The sequence below is a fragment of the Triplophysa rosa genome, linkage group LG3 (assembly GCF_024868665.1).
Source record: "Triplophysa rosa linkage group LG3, Trosa_1v2, whole genome shotgun sequence".
Classification (NCBI taxonomy): domain Eukaryota; kingdom Metazoa; phylum Chordata; class Actinopteri; order Cypriniformes; family Nemacheilidae; genus Triplophysa; species Triplophysa rosa.
This window is the reverse complement of record NC_079892.1, coordinates 3,416,597-3,440,583: the sequence shown is the minus strand read 5'-3', so window position 1 is coordinate 3,440,583 and position 23,987 is coordinate 3,416,597.

Here is a 23,987-nt window from a genome sequence, read left to right as displayed (position 1 = left end):
TGCTTTTCTCATCGGCCGCCCCTGCCCTCTGCCAAACAGCACGAAACCAAATTAAGCTCGGCTAAAACTCTCCACGAGGAAACTCGTCCACTGGTGACCAGCAGTGTCTTCCGGCTGGTGTGGAGCTCCAACTTCCTTTTAAAAACACTGTAAATAGACTTTATTTTCTTCATTAAAGCTGCAGCGTTTTATTTCTGGGCCAGTAGCATCACCGAACCGAAATGCAAAGTGAACGTTATGTACTTTAAAAAGAAATCTGTTTCTCATTTTGTAGCGACACTATGTTATCCATAATGAAAAACTATTGCGAAAACTAAATCTTGCTCTTTAAAGAAACAGTTGAAATACATGTTTTTAACAAATACACATGTGCCAATACAGTCAATACAGTCATACAGTAGTTTATAGCTACTCTAAAGTGAGCTAAATAAAAAGGTTTGACTTGAAAACTTTATTATTGCATATAAGAAATGCAAATGCACCAGTTTAGATAGACCTGCTTACTGTAAACTAGGGCTGTGTATTGGCAAGGGCATTTCGATACAATACATATCACGATAGATAAGTTACAATACTATATGTTGAATATATTTCGATACGATACATAATTGCAATATATATTCAAATGAAAAATGTAAAAAGAAAATAGAGCTGAAAATACAACTTGCTGTGGACCACCTGGGGTATTTTTTAACATCCCACCAATAGAATCCATCACATACCAGTAGACACCATTATAGTTTCAATTAAAACTAATACAATTTCCATTACAACCATTAATATATGAATTTTTCTATTGTGTTTTGGGCAGAGTTCTGTTTTTTTTCAGCAAGGTTGTTTTTGCTGCTCTTCAGTTTGATGGCGTTAATGTCAGTTTGTGCATTCTTCAGATTGCATTTTAGGAGACGGAATATATACTTGTAGTTATTGTTTGACAGCGGACTACAGCAACAGTTACCCGCAGCAACACCCTCATTGTCCGTCAATTTAAAAAAAACTCTGTCTTTGTTCCACATCACGCATCACAATGAACACGTTTCATGCGCGCTCTAAACACGCATCGTAAAAATCAAAACGCACCCACGCGTCGGCTCTGGAAGCTGGAGCGCCATGCTTGCTCCCGCTTGAGACAATGGGCGTATGTACTGTATATGACGTTAAAACGTGATTTTAATAAATGTATCGATAGTAGAGGTTGGACTATCGACACTATCGTAAACAAAAAAATATTGCAATAGTTTACTGTATATTTTTGCACAGCCCTACTATAAACTAGCTTTAAAAGCCAATTCAAATTGCAGAAGCTTCAAAAGTTAGTAGGATAAAAATATATTTTTTAATATACCTGCTATAAAAGCCACTGTAAGACAATATTTTGTGAGATTCCACAGGTGAAATATAGTGATAGCAATTCCTTGTCATTACCAATAAAGCCGCTCATGGATTCGTTTTGGCATAAGGAGCGTCGCCATGGGAACGAGGCATTACTGGGTCATACCAGATCAGAGTACAGTACAATCTTGGCTGGAGCTGCCATCCAATAAACATCTTTCCTTAGAAAATAAATTAAAGTTAATGAGTTTTGTTTTTATTTTTCAAACTCTAAAGTAGCCTTATGACAGTAAATATAAATCTTCCATAAATCTTTACTATATATTTTTTTATAAATAATTTCATGAAATCTCATGAAAAAATCGTTTTGATAACATGCCAATCATCTGCAGTGATTTTACATCGACAGACTGTGACATGCACAAACGTCTGGAAGCTTCAAAGCATCTCCTATTTCTCCATCACACACACACACACACACGCACACTTATAAGTTCTCTGTACTACATCACTCAGTGGTGGGATTCAAATGGAGGGCTTTATAACGGCAGTATTTTGAGCAGACACATTTTCCTCAGATAAAAGCACATTTTCTCTGGTCTGACCTGAAAATAGACTGACCGGGTGCCCCATCTCCAGTTTTGCTGTCAGTACTTTACTCTGTGCGTATGTGTGTAAGTGTGTGTGTGTGGCAGCAGTTTGATTTGGTTTGTGCTCAGTGGAGAACTGAGCAATATTGATGGAATGTCCCCTGTAGTCCAACAAATTTCATTTCCTCAATAGTCGTCCACATCTCACACTTCGGAGTGCTAACACACAAGAACCGTCATCCAGAGCCGCGCTGCTAATGTAGTGTACACACATCCTGTTTTTATTCACAATTGAGGGGACATCAAATAAAAAATGCAAGTGAAAAAAATGAAATTCAAACAGTTCAAGATGTTCTTATGAATGAAGAACACAGAGACTACTGGACCAAAACTACTGAGCCTGATCTCATGGGAATTCATGAGGAATTCATAACTATTTTACAAGGTGGCAAATTCATTCCATTCAAATCCACACAATGTAAAGTGGGGCTGTCACAATATTAGATTTTCACCAAACAGTTATTGTGGCCAAAAAACCAATATGACGATATTACCACAATATTTATCTAAATGTTTTAAAACATTTATTAAATAAAACCATTAGTCAAATTCATCTTTCATTTTATTTATTTTGTGTTTTATCTGTTATTTGGTGTATGGAAGCAGAGTTTGTGAGCAAAATTTTGAATGGATACCGAATATTATTACGAAAAATATATGTGAAGAAGTAACACGATATCGTAAACTTTTAAAATATTTGTATATTGTGACACCCATACAAAAATGTATAATTGTTACAAAAAAGCAATTTAGTAAGGCGAACGCAGATCGTACTAAAGCGTACAAATAAGATCTCATATGAATTAGCCTCATCGTACAGTTTAATATTATTGTAACAAAGTTCGAAGTAAACGGGAAGAAGGAGGCGGGAACTGGTGAACGTTAACCAACTTTTAATAAAATAAACAAACCACAAAACGAAAGTAATGTGCCTCACGGTCGACTGCCGGCCACACAAACATAATAAAACATAACATAAACTCCAGGCCTGGTTCTCTCTCGTCCTTCACTGCTGTCGCTCCTCCTTTTATGCTTCCGGCGCTCCTCCGTGAGAGATGCGAGACCGGTGCAATGCGCAGCTCGTTATCACTCGCGTCACCGGCCTCGCGCCGTTCCCTCACAGCCCTCGTCCCGCTAACCTTGTCACAAATATGAATTTGCCTTATCGTACAATAGCAATATTTTCAAAGGCTTTTAAAAACTATACAAAATCATTGCACAAAGAACAGACCTACATTTAATTTCATTTAAAAATCTTGCAAATATTACTATACTTGTATAAGTGATCACGTTTAAACATTTTGGACTGGTATATGATATAAAATGGGCACAAAGTCATATCCTATTGGAAATCCCATTAATTCAAAACCTAAAAATGCAAACTATGGGGCCTTTAAAGAAATCTTTTGGGAATATTTGTGTCATTAATTTCTTTAAATTTTTTATACTTTTCGTGTTTTAATTTCCAAGTTAATCTAGTTTGGGGTTTTTTGCAGACAATTGCATAACTTTACATCATCTTATCATGACTAAGCAGCTAAATAAGACTGCTTCTTTTTACAATAAGGCCTCACAACTTATATTTGATAAAAGACTTTCAGAATTACACATGCAGTTCTCGCAGCAAAAATGTCCTTAATGGGCAGAAAAAGGACCCTTATTGCGCTTAGAAGTCCATATTTCTGTCATTTAATGAATCAATAGAATTTAACCTACATCATCAGCATAACGCATGCATTTCCATTCCAAAAATCATCTCCAAACTAATTTTCTGTTATGCACAAAAAGCCTCTAAACCAATGTAATGTATATAATGACACATTTTCAACATACTGTGATTTGGGAAACAAATCCTAATCTCACAAAACTACTCTTTGGATAGCATGGCAATTGTTATTCAGCACGGGTCACATCGCTAAAAATAAATGCCAACAGCTCACACACCTGCTATACGCTCGAAACGACAATAGACCGGCGGATTAGCGTTGTATCCGATCCGTAGCAATATCACTTACCGCCGATTTGAAAAACATGTTTGATAGGCCATTTGTGATTTGAGTTATTGAGATTAATAAATCACTGCTCTTTTTCAAAACAAATAATGTCCTTTTATAATATGAACCTGTGATAGCAAAACTAATCAAATGATATTGTGAGGAACTCATTGTTCTCTTGCTCGGCTTTGTTACCTAAATGAGAGTTGGGACAGGGGCGATAACACGCTCATCTGTGTGCATCTCCGTCATACGCGTAGAATGAAAATGATCCGGCCGTATGGGTGGCACATAATTAAAAGGCCAGAAAGGTTTGTTAATCCTGACGTATTATCGAGGAGATTGAGAACGGTCTAATTAATTTACGTGCACGTACAACACCCCACATGAACCCTTTACATCTAGAGAGTGAAGAATATGGACCGAATTTTCATTTTTAAGTACAAGTCCCAAATCCAAAAGTGATTAAATGGAAAGACTCAAAAGTCCCTGGCGGATTCATTCAAGGTGATGATGACCAATGCATGAGTCACGTTTACAAATCACCCCGCCCAAAGCGTTCAGTCGCTGTACCGATTGGATCGTTTCAGGTGAGCATGTGCTGCTCAGACCTCATCACCTGTGATTACCAGCAAACGCATGCTGACATGCTTTGATGATGATGTGCCAAAATCTTCCTGCAACAGCGAGGCGGCGGCGGGTTTAGAGCCAAGCACCGCAGTTGGTCTCCGCCGACTGTGCCAACTCAAAGCAATGACTGTTTCTAAGAGTGAAACACTTGCAAGTGCAATAAAGAATTGCGTTTTGTTTGTTCTTTTTAGTTCAATGTTTACTGTGGTTCAGAAACCGTCAAGTTATACATCTAAAACCATGATTAGATGCACCGCATACTAACAAAAAACGGTTCTTTTAGGTGATTCACAATTTTATTGGCAAGAACAGCCATTATGAAGACCTAGTAATGCTCAGCGTTTAGTCATTGATGAATTCACATTGTGCGGGTTTGTTTCAAATGTTTGGTCTTCACATTAACTATTCATATTCACAATCTCTGTCAGTTTCAGTTCTGTAAAAAGTCAGTAAAATATTTTGGGGGAAAAACAGGTAAATGATCAAACAGCAACAACAATGAACGAAAATCGCTAAGACATAATAAACACATTATTTATTCAGTTTGCTCCAGATTCTGATTGGAACAACCATAGCAGACGACTCAATCATGGACATTTTACAACCCTACACTACAGAACCAAAATTCATGTAACCATTAAACATTTTTAATTTGTCATTTTTCAATTTGGTACTGTAGCACATAGCACATGACCCGATGCCAAAACAATCTATTCATCTTAAAGGGATATTTCACTCGACCAACATTTTCATCATTTACTCATCCTCATGTCATTTGAAACCTGTATGACTTTCATTCTTCGTCAGAACACAAAAGAAGACATTTTGAAGGCCGTTTGTAATCAAACAACACTGACCCCCGTTGACTCCCATTGAAGTAATGCAAAACCACCGACACATTTCTCAAAATATCTTCTTTTGTGTTCAGCAGAAGGTCAAACCCATTTTAAAGGATACAATGACATGTACTTTTTGGGTGACCTATCCCTTTAAAAGACATACATGATCCACGCACACATTCATTTTTATGCTCAAATAAATGCCAATGCTGCTTTCAACATTATTTAGTCACATGTGAAATAGACAGAGGGAGGAACTGTGATGGCGCACAAAACACAGAACGGAAGAAGGAAAAAGCATTAACATGAGAAAAACAACGTTACGTTATAATTTTCTCTTGTCACTCTTGTCACTAAATGACAGGATTTGTATTGCACAGGCATACAGTAGCCCTCAACAAATGGCTAGTTGCGTCCCCGCCTGCCACAATCGGGGGAAAATAAGATGTCTGTCCATTTAGAAAGCGTACGCTACGAGTGACACGACTTGCGTTTATATCTAAAGAACTCTAAGTGGTTAGAGAATGTCTTTTTTCCCAGAGTGCTCTGGGGTGAGTAATGTTCAGCTGTTGTCAAATTCACTGTTCTCGCTGGCACCGAGCCGATACAGAAAAGCACTCTGGCCATGAAGCTTGACAGTTTTTGTCAAAAATAGGCCGTGTACACAAACTAGATCATTACCAACATCTCCACACAAATGTTCTCGTCCCTGTCTGGAGGAGAACTTGATCCCGAAACTTTATTTTGTTTCCAATTCGACAAAAGTATATTAAGACAGGTTCAATTTCTTCAATTAAATACACTACAGTATTTCTATTTATTCAAGTCTGTCAGCAGTTTTTCTGACACAGCCCTGGCCTGCTTTAAATCAACTGAATGTGAAATCAAATATTAATGGGGTTAGCTGTCAATCACGGCCTGGCAGTAATTCTGCCGGATAGACGTATTCATTTTATTAATCTCTATGGTTGGTATAGGTTTTATTTAGACTTCAAAAAGATTTTCGGTCCTGAACGGTTCTATAAGGTTTAATAGCATACTCTGTGTATATTTTGTGTTTTTTATTTTTTGCCATCATTATTATCAGTCACCCTTTATGTTTGTCACTGCATATATCTAATTCATATACTGTAATAAAAGGTGTAGCGATGAGCACTTTTGACCATATTTCATTGCGTGTACCTGACAGGTTTGAAAAAGGAGTACTGGATTAATCAGGGGCGGGGCATGTGCGTCATGACAATAATGTAAAGATTTTAATTACAGCACTTATATGAAAATGTATGTTGATAAAACTATGACGAGATTGAGTAATAATTTTATACAAAAATGCATTTTTTGAGCCACACGATCATTGTTTCCATGATCGATCGTCGCGGTCACGTCCGAGTACTCGAATACTCGGGTACTCGTGCCCATCTCTAAGAAAGTGCTTGTCAAAGCAGAATTTTCATAATTATTTAAGAAATACAGAGATTTTTCCCAATTTCCTAAAAAAACTGTGAATTTTGACTTCCTATGTTTTGGAAGGACAGCAACGATATCACCATCCTAGTTAATAACAGCTTTGCACGATGAAAAACCAGTACTGATTTTATGATATTTCTGAAATGGTCTTATTCACACATGATGTCACATCACTCCAATTTACCATTTAAGACTACACGTGTGTGAAAATGGCTATAGAGATCAGGATCAGCCCAGGGTTGATATGCGCTTAACACACAAGGATCTTCCACACCGGTCTCTACGGGCTTTCGAATCAGACTCGAATGTTATCAGACATGTTGGCTCAGCAACCCCTCGGCGTAATAACCTGCTCCACGACGGCCTCGGGTCACCAGTCCACTGCACCCGAACATATTCACACCTGATCATTTTCTGATTAGCTTGTCACCGTTGTGTTTTGCGGCACTTAAAGCCTGCTTGCTGGTCGCGCCTGCCGCCGTGCAACTTGACATTTTCCTCTATAGATAAGTGTTATTTCCTCCAGGCCTCGGTGGGGAGAGGGAGGATATTGCCAGGTATCAACGAGATGAGACACGGTAATAACCTGTGGTAAACAAACAGGATCCTCTAATCCTTAGAAATGAAACTCGCTGGAGAAAAAAAACTGAAAGCAAACACACCTCACATTCAGCTATTAAAACAAAATGTAGCCCGTTTACTTTTTTAACTAGTCCTATTGTGCGTATAGTACTGTAAGTTAAAAATGTACAATTATGGTATGTTTTCATGTTGGTCTGTTTTGGTCATCCGGCTACCTGTAAAAATAATCAATCTTATTCCAGTAAGAGACCAGCATCGCCATCCTTTCTCCCAGCAGGTTTGTTTATGGTGTTGGTTGTATGTTTTTAGACTCCAGCGAGCAAACAAAGATATCTGCTGTCGCGGCTGAATCTGTCCCCAGAGCGGGTGGGAAAAGTAAATTTGTTCTTATTTAAAGGGAGCTGTCCGTTCAGTTCCGCCTCGGTGGGTTAAACCCGACGGTGGGCCCCGAGGGAATCTCTTACCGCCCTCCTGTGTTTACCTCATTCACCTTTACCAACCTTGCTTCCTCCTTTCACATTATTCATCATTTAATCTCACATTCCCGCCGTCTAAATATACAACCGTTCTCATCCTGCCAGAAAATATGAACATGAAAATCAGATTTTCTTTTTTAAATCACGATGTTATAATTTAATCTAAACAGTTTTAAACTGCGCTGCACTGGGATGCTACTTCATTTATATTTCACAAACTAAGGCCAGACTGCTTTTCATGGGTTTCTAGAATGGATTTAAACAAAGTAAAATGTGTTAAATGGAGCCGAGTCTACTACTAATGGTATGGTAGCTAAAAGCATAAACAAGCTGGCCAAAATATCTGAAAGCAACATAAAACAGCATTCACAGCGCATTATAATATGATGCATTTCTAAGCAAAACGGGGTAGATTTTAATTTTAGGTTCACTGTGACAACTTTGTAATGGACAGGACCAGTTAAGAAAGACAACGATAGACCCTAATGTCATTCAAAACTTGTATACGACTCTTTCTTCTGTAGAACACAACAGAAGATATTTTGAGAAATGTCTCAGTGGTTCTGTGTTCATACAATGGAAGTCAATGGGGTTCAATGTTGTTCGGTTATCAACATTCTTCAAAATATCTTCTTGTGGGTTCTGCAGAAGAAAGTCATGCAGGTTTGGGTGAACTGTCCCTTTAAGTCACAAAAAGGACCGTGTGCCCTTTAAGGGGCTTTCTCTGTTACAACACGGCAAACAGACCGTGTGACCCGCACGGCCATGCTGTGAACGATTGATTGATGGACGAATGAATAGATAGAGACACACAGCAATGCTTGTGTTACTGCTACCGGCTGACCGCTACAGGCATCTGACCTCTCGTGATCTTTACCTGGCAGAGATGTGACCGATGTCCACACACAACAGCATCCTTCACCTCGATTCTTCTCAGTCATTTCAATGTTGAGATCTGAGCAAGTTGATCTTATTCTATACTTGAATCCCTAACATTTAATAACATAAATGCTCCATGTCATCAAATGGACACTTCCAATGACCTCAGATCTTCATTCAGCGGTTTATTCCTGATCTGATTCCTACCTGTCGGGCTGTGAGCGCAAACACTGTTTCTTAATTAGACCAGATGTAAGCTTTCACCTTCATATCAGAAAACAGGAATAAGTAAACGTGTGCACGTTTGTGGAATGCGAAATATTCTAATCATCTTGTAAAAGACACATGTGAATAAAAAACGTCCTTCAGGCAATTCATTACTAGTACATTTTTTAAAAAGTATGTTGTTTTAACACATCCCTAGATCACAGATGATCATTTCTTATGGCTATCTGATTGATGTCACTGATGTCCAGCTGTGTCACCGGCACAAATGTCAGCAACCTTCACAATGACGATAACCACCATTAAAAAGAAATTAAAACCAGCGTTCCTGGAGTTCACCGAGCAGACAATATCAGCAGGAGAAATCGCAAAAGTCCCCCGCCGTGCTGTAAAACAACATCAGCCAAGGACACTGAAAAACTGCCAGACGCGGCTTTCAAACCGCATTTCCTTCCAAAACTCTCGTTCTCTAACTCCCGGTGGACACCAGGATACCGCTTTATTCCAGTTCTAGAGAAAAAGAGCAAGCATGTCTAACAAATAATAATGTTGTCAGACGCTGATTTGGCCCTGTGCACCACAAGCTACACTTGTTTGGCCGTCTGTCTGCTGTTGCCGTAGAGATGAGGATAACGATGCCCGTGGATGCGGTGGAGAAAAATGAAGAAGTCATGCTGAACTGTGTGCGTGGTTCCATTAGCACTCAAACTAAAGGTCTCGCAATACAAAAGTGGCTCAGTTCTCTTCAGATTTAAAGTGACAGTTCACCCAAAAATGAAAAGTCTGTCATCATTTACTCACCCTCATGTCATTTCAAACCTGTATGACTTTCTTTCTTCAGCAGAACACAAAAGAATATATTTTGAAGAAAGTTGGTAACAGAACAGCACTGGACCCCATCCACATTCACAAAACCACAGCAGGTGGATGGGGGCCAGTTAACAGCCTTCTTCAAAATATCTTCTTTTGTGTTCTGTGGAAGAAAGAATGTCATACAGGTTTGAAATGACAAGTCATTAATAAATGACATTATAAACGTTGAAAAATAAAAAAAATCAATTGAGGCATTAACCTCAAACCTATAACAATATTTATTATTAATATAAATAATACATAAATAAATATTAGAATGTCAACAGCAATTACCAAATTTGCTTAACATTAAAATGAACCAAAACAATTAAAACTATTTTATATTAAAATATAAAAACGAAACGAATTCATTATTATTAAAAAAGTTGAAAAGTTTGTATTGTTGCAGTACTATTAAAACTACAACTAAACTAAAACCTAAACTATAATAACTCGGGTGTGAACGGCCTCAAACCATGAGCTCATTTGCTGTCCTGAGAAATTTATTCCCACAAGCTATTTAAGTGATTCAATTAAATTAAATCAATTAATAAATATATATTATAATTTTGGGAGTGTTTAATTTGGTGCCTGCTTAAACATCTTAAACAGATGATACAAATGGGAAAAGTGCTTTTGCTAATACTTGCTAGGCCTTTGATTAATTGTAAATATTTTTCCCAACATAAAAATGATATCACATCCACAAATATTCAAAGCATAATGTCACTCCTTGAAATCCTTTTAAATCCATCCAATAACAATTGCTTATGTTTGCCAGGCGCTCCTGTGTTTACTTATCACAGAGAAATGTTGCAGGCTGTTGTTTAGTCATTGTCTTTTCTTAATGGGTGAGTGTGACAGATCTCTGACAGAAGACTCTAGAAAAAGCAGTCTGCAGGTGTTACTGGCTCTAACTAAAACCATTCGAGTCACAAGCGAGACGCTTTTCAAATAGAGACATCATTTCAGACGTGAGACTCTTTATTCCATCAACCGATACCATTCTCACGTGCCAAATACAATCACATCCAAACCGAACATGTGGAGCCAAAACACTGAACGCTGAATATTAATAACGTAGAACAGGGCTCATGCATATTACAATGTGCTTCCCCAATCTGTGAAAGTACTCTGTGAATTATCTCAACAGATTGGCGTGACACCTCTGCTGTTATCACCCATCAACCTCACGTACAGTAACCGTCGCTGGCGTATCGTTCACGTGCACGAATCGCTTTCTTGACACTCTGTGCTTACAAGCTTTGGTTCAGAAGCTTTGGGAAAACTTTAACCTTTGAAACCGTAACTTCCAAAGCGACAAGCATAATTAGAAGGTGTGAAACTACCCATTTGAAAAAGCAGCTAACGACACTGACACTGTTTTAAATACTGCTTTACCATGTTTCTATTTCAGAGGACGTGGAAATGAATTCTCCTTCACCCGAGCTCAGCCCCCTCTGCTGCGCGCCGATACCGCGCCTGTCATTACAATGTTTTGTTGCTCTTTTTTGATCATCAAAGATTCAGGCGCTGGTTTACCGGGATAAAACGCGAGAGGGAAAGACATGCCTTTCATGACATCTGTGTGTCTGGAAACTTGAATACACCGGCATGCCACATTGGAGCTTAATGTTGTGCTGGGAGAACTTTAACAGGCGGCGCTGATCTCCTTGAGAGAAACATGTGGAAGTCAGTTTGACTGAATCAAGATAGGACCAAGATGGTTTGGTTTCTGCCCCGTGCTAAATCTTCTAATACGTCATTTGTATATATATACAGCCATGGAAAAAAGTAACAGACCATACCAAATTTTAATTTAATCAGTATCTAAATGTATTGTGATCATTTCAGTCCAGTGCCTGTTGAATTTCAACAAAATCAAACGTCAGGAGTGACAAAGTCATCCAACAGCAATGTGACAGACACATGAAAACTGTGATAAAGGTTATCACATTAAAAATAATACTAGATACTAGTACTAAATACTAGAAATATGACTGTTGCATTGCTTAAAAGTGCATCTGAACTATAGTTTTCTTTGCAGTATTTGAGGTCTGAAAAAATACGGAGCATCTTTTCTGCTATTTTTACCTGTTTCTCCAGTTTTCATTTTCTGCAAATAAACGCAATTAGAAACAATATTTTCATTTGAAGTTTGGCAGAAATACTGTATTGTTAGTAGATTACAGAATGAATAAAAAATGATCATGTTTCCTAAACACATACATATAAATAGTACATTTAGAAAAACTAATAATCATTTTTAAATGGTCTCTTAATTTTTTCAGTGTCTGTATATATAAAGACCACTTTGCAAGAGACACAAACATTAAACAAATAAAACCATCAAAACATTTAGAATCAAAATGTTAAACAACCATCTTTTAAACTTCTTTAAAAAACAGGAAGCTCTTCTGGACCCATGTTGCTTACATCTTACAAAATGGTCTATTTATTTATTTATACTGTAAATGTACTGTAAAACTTAATTTAATTTCACCCCATTGTTTCAATATTCCTATGTCTAGAATATTTTTAAAGTCCAAAAGAGAACCAGGTAAGTAAAAGATCACATCACACTGCTGAATACACCAAAAATAAATAAATCATAATATTATTGAAATGTGACCCAGATATTCATATATATTTTATCACAAGATACCTGCTGATTTCCACCTTAACAACAGAATACATAAATTATTTTATCTTAAAGTTCGATATTCGTGTATACTTTATTTATACTCTATGATAAGAAAATAAGTTTTACAAAAACAAATTAAATACTTCAATGAATGTTCTGACTGCCACTGTAAACCAATACATTTGAATTAAAGGGGTCATATGGCGCGAATACGTGTTTTTCTGTGTCTTTGGTGTGTTATAAGTTGCCCGTGCATGTATTAGACACGTAAAATTGAAAAAAATGAAAGCGTCGGAACAAAAGATGCATTCTATCTAAAAGCGAATGCTCACCCAGACCTGCCTGAAACGTCTCGTGTAACCACACCCCCACAAATCTACGTCAGTTCGTGGTATGATTTGACTAAGACCGTCCAAATGTATACGCAAGTAAGGTGGGCGTACCTGTCAGTACAATTGCTTTGGAACCTGATGTTCCAAATATGGTAAGAGGCGTTACATTTCCGTCACATGCTTGCAGTATTCCACCAATCACTACGCACTGGTTAACTGGCCAATCATAGCACACCTCGCATTTCAGAGCGATGAGCTTTGTATAAAATCTGCGTTTCAGAGAGGCGGGACAAAGAGGAGTTACAAACATGCACGGTATGTGGAAAATACAGCGTTAAATCGTTTATACACATTGCATTACATCTAAAACAAACGTTAATATTCGTTTTATCCGTGACATATGACCCCTTTAATAAATCAATTTAACTTTACACTAATGGGTCAAGTTGTAACGTCGCTCAACAACTGAACTCTACTTTGCGCTGTGCATAACAAACTGCCACATATAATAACAGTTCTTCATCCGCTTGACTTGTTTAGGACACGTCTCACTTTTATTTTTACTTTACACTCATCACTCTCACATGTACAGCCCTCATGTCAGTTGAAAGCTGTGTATTGAAAAGCTGCGTAAATACATCGATTGCGTTACGAATGGTATAGCAAAATCTCAATAGGTCGATGCATTTCTACGATCATGCATGCTATCGCACCATCACACCACCCAGGTCTAGTAATAATTACACTTTTTGGGTCACGATTTTGGTTTGACATAAATGTTTCATCTGACGTCACGGGCCTGTCAACACCGGAGTAAAAAAAGAACCGCAAGCCTTTCATCGCACACCAGATTGTGTTCGTGTGTGTGTGTGTACTTTTAAATGTTGACAGCTAAAGCAGCATTCTCGTCCCAGTAATGATGTGTTTTTTTTTCTTACAGAATTCGTTGTTTCTGGGATTTTAGCTAATACTATAGTTGTCTAGTAATCACCAGCACTTTCTGTTTCTTTGATTCTGACACGGAAACGCATCTCACTTCCCGAGGTGTGAATTCAGAACTGTGACACTCGATAGAGGCGATTTGGCGAGCGCAATCTGTCTCCTGTTGTTTTTTTGTGTACTGTACGTTTCTTTCGTGCAAAACTGCTGATGATGGTTTACATCCAGAAAAGCCAGCGGCGAACATCTGTTGGAGTTCCACATAAGAAGACAAAGAAAGGCAACGTCAACAGAACAGATCGTCTCATCTTTATTCTGAACGGCTTGACGCAAGCATGCAAACCCCATACAGCTCTCGCAAACGTCATGGGGAAACCGATTTCACAGCTAAGCAGCATGCACGTAGCCTGACTACGTCAGAATTTGTACTTCCGCTCAATTTCAGTTCAGTTCGATCTGTACTCAGTCTGATATAGCAAACCAGCTCCCAGATTATCTCTGGCTCCGCACCAGCCGTCCAACCAACGAACAGAGGGCGGGCTGAGAGCCGTGACGTACACGCTAAACTAATATATAGCACAATATAGCACACCTCGCATTTCGCATTGCAGGTTAGAGAGTCGGACTTGTGACCAGAAGGTTGCTGGTTCGGTTCTCAGGGCCGGCGGGTTACGACTGAGGTGCACTTGGGCAAGGCACCTTACCCCTACTTGCTCCCCGGGCGCTGCAGTGATAGCTGCCCACTGCTCCGGATGTACGTGTGTTCACTACTCACTGGATGGGTTAAATGCAGAGGTCACATTATCTGACAAATAGATCACTTTCACATAGTACGATACATCGTTTGAGAAACTAACTAGCAACTCACAACTGTTTCCCGAAAACATAGTAACTTTGTTGCACATCTATTGTTTGAACCACGTTGGTTCAACAACAAGTTGATGAGGTCACAAAGGTGGGGGAGAAATACCGTCTTCTAATTAATCCGTTTAGATCGATTTAATGTCATATTATTGCTGTAAATAATATACACTGCATCTGAAAACTATTTTTGTAATAGTAATTTTGCTCTCTATTGTTTTATTTCACGATATTTAACTCATTCATAAGTTTCTTCCTACGTAACTCGACCCAGGGATTCCCCAGGGTCCTAGAGCACCCATGTTATGCGCATTTTTCAAAAAACAGCGCTTCTATTTTCTTGACAAAGTAAAAGATGTCAAATTGAATTTGTATAAATTTAGAATGATGGATATAGAATGCACTGCAGGTTGCTTGCTTACTTTGATCAAAAGCTTGATGCATGTAAGTCTACGTGTCATAATAATAAGGAGCCATTCTTCTAACCACAGCTCAAGACCTGTAGTTCCAACCATGCAACTTTGCGAATCTGCTTGGGATTGATTGTTGGAACGATGGTTTTGGGAAACACTTAAATCGTTGAACTATGTTGGAACGACGGTACTCGCGACCATAGTTGGCTGACGATGCTTTTGGGAAACGCACCCCAGGTCTCCAAGCAAGCAACGCACACACAGACGACTGTCTGAAACACAACATACAACCAGTACAACATCAGCATTATCTGAACACCATCAGCCAATCAGACCACAGAACCAAAATGAAGTTCTCTATAATGCATGATACTGTTCATTTTATTTTCCCCGTTCGTACGACCTTCGACATTCGAAAATAATGTGATTAATGAATCGTTCACAGCAAGGCCGCTTTATTAGGAAAGCATAAATAGGGTCAATTTTGATTTCACATTTCCTTTAATGCATGAAATGCCTGTTCTGATGCCATTCTAGGCACATTAGAGGTAGAAATCTCTTGCGATTCCATCATTAGAGTTTCTCCTGTCAGAATCGCAGCAGATGATATTTAAATGCATTACTTTGAGAAATCATTTCTGGATGTGCGGGCAGACAGTGTGAACGATTGTCGCCCCGCGTTGTTTTGATGGGGAAGATGGTAGCAGGTAAAAATGTTTCTTGTGTTTCTCATTAGATGCCAGAGAGAGCAGCGATTCTCCCGTGACCGCTCAGCTGCCGGCAGCTCCAGTTTATTTAATAATGCAGAGAGCGTCAATGCATTGCCTCTGCATTTCAAACCAGATTTACAGTCCGATATTCTTAGAAATCTCATATCATTATATTACAAAACATCTGTTTTATTGAAGGAGGCATGCGTGAAGAAAACACAACATATGAACAGATAACAGGCATGCACCTGCAGGGTCGGGTCTTTTTGTGCACAAAGTCATTTGAGTGGATTGGTGATATTTAAAGCAATGGATTTCAACGGGAGGGTCACGACCGAGAAATGAGTCACTGGTCTGTTCTGACAGCCGAAAAAACAATGTTAAATGCAAATGAGCATATTATCATAAATAGTCAGCAACCTAGACGAGCGCTTTTAATTTTTTTAAAAGGAGAGGAAACCCTTCACACATATCTTGTTGACATTAAAGGCAGTACGTGCCAGTGCTCTATGGTACTTTGGCACAAATGTATCTTTTGGTAGAGAGATAAGCCAAATAAAATAGATGCCAATATGGACAGGTTGCCCAATATGACCTCATCCCAACAACCATAAAGACAAATGCAAAATCTGGGTCTGGAAGCAGAACCGTTTGAGAAGCTTAAAGGGACCCAAAAATAAAATTCTGTCATGTTTTATTCGCCCTCATGTGGTTAAAAAAACACAAAAGTACACAAAAAGAAGATATTTAGAGAAATGTCTCAGTGGTTTTGTGTCCATACAATGGATGTCAATGTGGTCCAATGCTGTTTGGTTACCAACATTCTACAAAATATCTTCTTTTGTGTTCTGCAGAAGAAAGCCATTTGATAAACACTTAAAATTTCTCATTTAAAATAAAAAATGGCAGAAGGTTTCTCAATGGGTTGGGAATAAGGATAAAAATAAATCATTAGCTCGACAAAAACAACTGAAGTCAACAGACAAAGCCCACCGTGACAAAAAAATAGAAAATATTTGGTGGTGCTCCAAGTCTAAAGTGCTCAGATGGTAGAAAACCGTGTCTCTGATGGGTCAGTGAATTATTTTATCGCCTTTTTTCCAAGTTATTCTGAATCCATTATACTGCAGTATCATGTTAAATTGACAACCCTAACAGAAACAGAGGTTTGTAGAATGTCCTCATTTAGATATCTAAATAAATGTGCGCGTGTAATAAGGTTGAAAGCAGCGCTATCAGTTTGTCTTCATCAGGTTTGTCTGATAATAAATGGAATTCAGTGTCTCCATCTGCTCACAAACACAAGAACTACCGCCAAACAACATTTCCTGGCTGTCTCTCTCTCTCTCTCTCTCTCTCTCTCTCTCTACTACAGACGATTGAGCAACATCTCCCCCTACAGGTTGCGCGAACGCATTTCTCATGTAATGACAATCTGGATGAGATGGGCACAGCTCGTGTGATTGTCTGAATCTGTGCGTGTTTGCATCTGTGCATTAAATCCTTTGTGTTGATTCCAGGAACCCGTGCTGATTGTCTCTCTCCCCGCAGCTGGCTGTTGTTTCAGCATTTGTTTGATTCCTGCGCTGCCAGAATCCCTCGAGGAAACTCAGCAGGTGCTGCTAATGAAGACCACCATCAGTAAATCCAATTTCGCCGCACGCAACATACTCTCTTTACACTATTAGTTTTGTCTATCTGTGCGTTTATGATGTTTGGATGAGTCTCCTCTGACTGTGAAGAGTTTATCGACCCTGAGCTGATAGTGTGGGGTCACGTGTCCCCGCGGGGATGCTGGATTGATGCCCGTCATTGATAGCGTTCGGGTCTGATACACACCCTATAAAACAAAGCGACTGAGCCCCTTCTCTCCTGTGCGTTTCTGTATCTGTTGAAGAACAGAGCTCGGGGTTCTCAAAATAAAAATGCCATTCAAAATTCTCTAAAGTTATTGATGTCTTTAGTAATAAAGTATGAATGATGAAAAACAGCCAGAACATGAGCACCTACCATGAAGCAAGTTTGTGTTTTCTGTGTCTGTGTGATTGAGAGTTGTTTTTTTGCAAAATAATATTCAAAACATGTCAAAATAATTTAAAGGGAAAAAAACAGTAAGTAGTATTCTCAACTAGTTGTCTAACAACTTTGTGGAAAAGAGTCTTGCATGTGTCTCAAAATTGATCAGAACTAAACCTTCAAAACACTGCTTGTAAAACTAATTCGCTGTATTCAAGAACATATTTCAATTACATGAAAACTAGCCACACACCTGACCACATACTGTATATATTAAAATGCGATGAGAATGAAATGAGAATTAACAACATGGGCAAGATACAGAAAAATGACAGTAATACTTTGTTGAAAAAATTGTCAAAAAAGTTTTGATTATGGCTGTCAAACAATTAATTGCGATTAATCGCATCCAGAATAAAAGTTTGTGTTTACATAATATATGTATGTGTACTGTCACATGTATAGTAATTTTGTATTTTGAAAACATGGACATACATGCATTTATTTAAGAAAAGTAACTCACCACAATGACCCAAATGCAACAATGATCCAGCACAAGACAGAGGACACAGGGGCATTAAATAAGGGGACAAATCAAGAGGGAACAGGTGTGGGGCATGAAACCAATAACAAGCGATACCGGAGAGTGGAAGGCCAACAGGGCCAAAACGTCTCTCTCCACGTAAAACAAGAGGTTCTGTCATGATTCTGCCACTAGGTCAAGAAAAGCAAGACAAGATGGGGCAGAACCATGACACCATGTACATAATACAAAATAAACCAACATTTCCTAAATACGCAGATTTAGATAAAAACATTTCATATTTCTATACTAAACTATATTATACTGTAATATGTTACAGTAATACCACACTTATTTAATGTACACTACAATATTTTGTAGTATTAACTAATTGGATAAATTGTGGCAAATACTTTAGTGGACTGTATGATAAGACTCAAAAACACTAGTGGATAGGAATTTTAGTAAAGTTTACTGCAGTAAATACTAAAGTACACTAGAACTATTTTTCACATGGGAACAAATTCAAATGTGAGACAAATTTCATTTATACGGCGGTGTTTATAAAGGGAAAAGTTTTTGTGAAACAAAAACGGCCAGTAGGTGACGACAATTTTTTACCGAGTCAGTGAATCAATTCAACCGTTTCGTTCAAAACAGCTGAATTTTTCAAGAACAAAGCAGGTGTCTTGAGGAATGACTCACTGAATCATTATCTCGTCCGACTCGTTCACTGCAAAAAAGACAGATGCAAGTGTTCAAAATGTTAATGCGCATAGGCAAAACATACTTACGCTACTACCGTTTAAAAAATAGAGTGGTATCATGGGTATTTAGAAGCTTTAGCATCGCGATGCTGCCGTAGCACCAGTAGACCGTGCAACCCTACTGGAGTGTCCACTCTTTTAATAACTGTCTATTTAAATAACTGTTGACAAAACACAAAAACAATGTGAACGTCTAAAAAAGCATGACTGATTTGGTCGCCCCCTATTGTACAGGGCAACTAATCGTTCTGTTTTCAAGGGAGACACCAATCCGGAAAAAAAATACAGGTATATCATAATTGGGTAAAAGTCTTTGCAAGTTAACATTTTGTTAAAACAAGATGTTGTGGCTGTCAGTGCATAAAATACAGTGGTTATGTTTTGAGAAACCAAATTAAGGAGAAAGAGACCCAGACTGATTCGATTTGGTAAATATAGGACAAGTTCATTCATTTCCTCCAAAACTCCCTATTCAGTTCCGTCGTTCATCTTACTGCAAAAGAAATGTTCTATAAAGACTTCAATGGAGGAAGTGAACAGGGAAAATACAACCAGAAAAGTAGGCGATTATTGCTGCAGACTATTGAACTGCATAACAATAACGTTCTGTGTGACGCTCGGCGAGGTTATTCAGCACAGTACACAAATCAGAAAGAAAAAAGAAAGCCTGCGTGTTTTTGGCTATGTGGTTCAATAACCTGAGAGTGTTTGCTATTCAGATTGACTCTCGACAATATTCGGCTGTTTTGTCTTTAATCATAGCGAGAGCAGAATCTGTCTGACCTACTGATTCAATAACCACCTACAATGAGCACTTAAAAAATAGATTCTGAACGGTGTGTGTGCGTGTGTGGTCGTGCAGACTTTACGTCTCCCGGTCTGGTCAACTTCGCAATTGATTCTACAGTAGCAAAGTAATTTTCCACTTTCATAGAAAAAGACCTCCAGACCTAAATTTAAAGAGACCACATTTGCTAACACAGCATTTACAGACGGTTACGTCTGAAATGGATAAAACCACAATAATAAACTAACATGCAACGAATTAGCATTTTAGGAAGTCTGTGTGTGAACTGTGATCCAAATTTGTGTCCAAATATTAAGCACAATAAGATGGGACAGATGAATTTTAACATCACACTTGATCTGTAACAACGACACACTCTGCTTTCCATCTTTCATCTCTCTTTTCTTGTCTTTTTCAGCTCATATACCGAGTTAGACTATCCCTTAAAACAGAAGCGCACCGATTTTCCTTTCTTACCAGTCTGAGAGGGAGAGAGAGAGTGTTTATGTCTCAGAGGGTTTCCTGTTCTCATTCCTGCTGTGGTTCATTTTACTCCTGCAGATTTTTGATGAGTTCTTTTGGAAAACATCCCTAAAACATTACTTTCTCTCTCTCTCTCTCTCTCCGTCAGTCCGTCTCCTCCTCACCTCTCGCAGCGTGAGGAAACAGGGGAGTTTACACAGACTCGGGAGGAGCTCTGTGCTCGGGGGAAATAGAAATCATTGTGAATACAAATACACAGAGAGAGAGAGAGAGAGATCTGAAAGGTCTCCTGTTCTTGTTTATTGCTAGAGGGGCATCAAGCCGTAATTATTGACTTGCCTTTGTCTCACCTTTTATCATGTTTTAGAAAGCGAGAGAGTTCTGTCATCTGGTCCTTGGTGAATTTTACTGAAGGTAAAAATGTCTAAATTCACACAACTCCTGCGGTGTGTTGTGTACACAAACAAGAACAAAAGCTTTATGCAATTGTGGGTCAGGCAAAAGGTTGTGGAAGAATTCTAATTTTATATCTTAAATCTAGAACTTTTCGGGTGCAAAATAAAATCTCATATCTCAACCACTGGGTACTAGTAGCCCAAAACCACAGTAGGGACACCTAACTGGCACCACAATTTGATCCCCGCTACAAATTCAGGCATGACGTCAATACAAATGAGCAGGGTCCCATTTCATTCACTTGCGGTACACCACTGCCCGTAGCATTTCCAAAGCTGTCTGACGTCACTACTATGAGCATGTTAACATATGACCACCAACATTACAGATTAACACCTCAATAGCATCTCAGCCGACCACGAAAAACGATTAGCCAATCACAGCAGAGATCATTTACACATTTACAAGCTTACAATGTGAAAAGTGATCATGTAGAATTAAAGGTATACAATTTTGTCATTTATTCACCGTCACCTTTATGACTTTCTTTTGTATAACACAACAGGAGATATTTTGAGAAATGTGTCCATACAATCGAAATCAATGGGGGTCAATGTTGTTTGGTTATGAACGCTCTTCAAAATATCTTCCTTTGTGTTCTGCAGAATAAAAAAGTCAAACAAGGTCCAGTTGCATAAACCTAGCCGCCCCGAACAACTAGTCTCACTGACTAGCAATTAGTTAGGACTTATCAATCCTACTTTTCATATTTCAATTACCCCAATCTATCTTTTTATCTAACTAATTTAAAGAAGTTATGACCAGTCTTGAAGAAAACAAATTAGACGAGTCTAAGCAGCTTATGCAACCGGCCCCAGGTTTGAAATTACATGATGATGGGTAAATGATGGAATCAGTAAACTAGAAGTACATCTCTCTCTCTTTCTGTTTGTGGAAAAAACATTAGCAATATGACTTCATAAGACATCTACTCATCACCGTGGCAAAAAGCCACAAATGCACACAGAAAGCCAGCCAAACGCTGACAGAATGTTGATTCTGAGCTGTCAGCGATGTGGCCTCTCAATTGTCATTGAAAAGCATCATTCATCTAATGCCACTTTACGGTGACCAAGCGATTCCTGGCTGAACAAACAGGTGAGATTTATCTAGAGAAACTCTAATCTTCTCTGAACGGAGGTTATAGAAACGTCTGATGTAAGCTTCAGATTCTGTCAGTTTGGGTCAAACTGTGATGCAGTGGGAGTTCTAGAACATCAGGTTGCAAAAGCACAAAACGCACTCCTATCCTGACATCTCACATGCAGAAGTGTTTGTGTGTGTGGTTACAACAGGACAATAAATCATGTATGTTGTGAAGATGATATGAGGTCAAGTTGACAGACCTGCAGAATAAACAACGCCACAAATTGCCTCCGCGCAGATTCTTCCACTGGAGGGCGGTATTCTCAAAAACTACCAGTGCTGCCCACAAATACAAAGACGTTATCAGTGGTGTTCACAAATGAAAACTTTAAATCTTTAGTATGAGACTTAGATAGAAATTTATCCTGACACATTTTTCTCCAGCGTCATGAACTTTTCTGCCTACTGTTCAAAACACCTACAAAGAAGACCACAAGAACATACTTTATCATCAAAGACCCTTCACCCTTCCACAATGTCTCACTCACACCACAACCTGCATTGTGATGCATGTCCGATGTTTTTTAACAACTGACTTATGTCTTAGTCAGTGTGAGCGCCTGATATACAGCACTGTTATGTTTTAATGTTTTATACGTCCCGTGATGAACGATAATGGCTTTGCTGCGTCTCGGCTTAAATATGATTTACTCAAGTAAAACATTCCTGGAGCAACATCTTTGTTGGGCCGGGGACGACATTCCATCCAGTTTTGGAGGACTAACTGCATTTTGCCAAGATACTCCAAATTTATAGTTAAGCTACAATCAAGGTATTGCACTCTTTTGAAAAGTTACAAACAAAAGTGTCAAAGAAGCTATTTAATAGGATGCCATTATTTATTCGACGATTTTCTGTGGAATATCCCACATACCTTAGCTCGATTTACAATGATAAGCTTCTAATAATGAATTATAATTCGAGCTGTCAGGTGCAATTTCACAGAAAATATAAGCTCGGTGTCATTTAAACTCGTGCTACGAAAATAGGTAATGTAACCTGCAGATCTATGTTTTAAACAGAGATGGCGATAGAGAGGCGAACGTTACAGCGGCTGGGACCTGTACACATATCTTATCACCCAATCACATCTGTCCAGGTTAGTGAGGGTTACGCTCAGCAATGATAGTTTGATGGGAATGTTGATCCAATAACACGTCCGGCTTGAATAAATCATGCTGTGCCAGTGTCGGGTGACCCCGTCTGACCTTCCAAGGCGTCTGATTGACTGCCACACACGGGTCAGGCTAAAATACTTTTTTTGCTGTTTGGAAAGCCTAGGGTCATCACAGAGACAAGAGTGACATCCCGAGACATTTATCTCACATTATATTGTACAATTTACAACTTAACAAACTTGAAAAGTACACTTGGTTTAATACATTTATTACCTAATGATACAAATAATATCTTCTAAGTGTGATTGAAGTGCTCAAATACTTTCTAAAGCCGCTGTATCTGTCAAATAACCAGGACATCTAACACGCGGCATTCAAAGAAACGCTTAAAGCAACTTAAATCTCAAAACAATATAATTCCTGTGAATATAACAGATAGCGAGTCAGGATGCAGCGATCCAGCAGCCCTGAGGTGATTAATATAATTGTAAGTGTATAATGTCCCACATGACATCATGACTAAACCATCTAACATTCAATACTCGCGGTGAGCGATCGCACAGACACACACTCAGAACAACTGTCATGTATTTTTAACACTAAAATTTGTAAGAATGGATCTTTGTGAGAATCTGGAAACTGTTACGAGTGTTTTCTTTGGGGTGCTGTCAAAGGGTGAGAAATAACCCTCACCACACACACACACACGCACACACACACACACACACACACACACACACAGTTTGTGTGTAATCAGAGAAGCACAGCAGCAGACATGAAGTGGGGGTCACGTCTGGTTTTAGTTAGTGAGCGAGTGTGTGAGCGACCATTTTTAGCTCGAGTCCAAACTACAAACTAGGCTGATA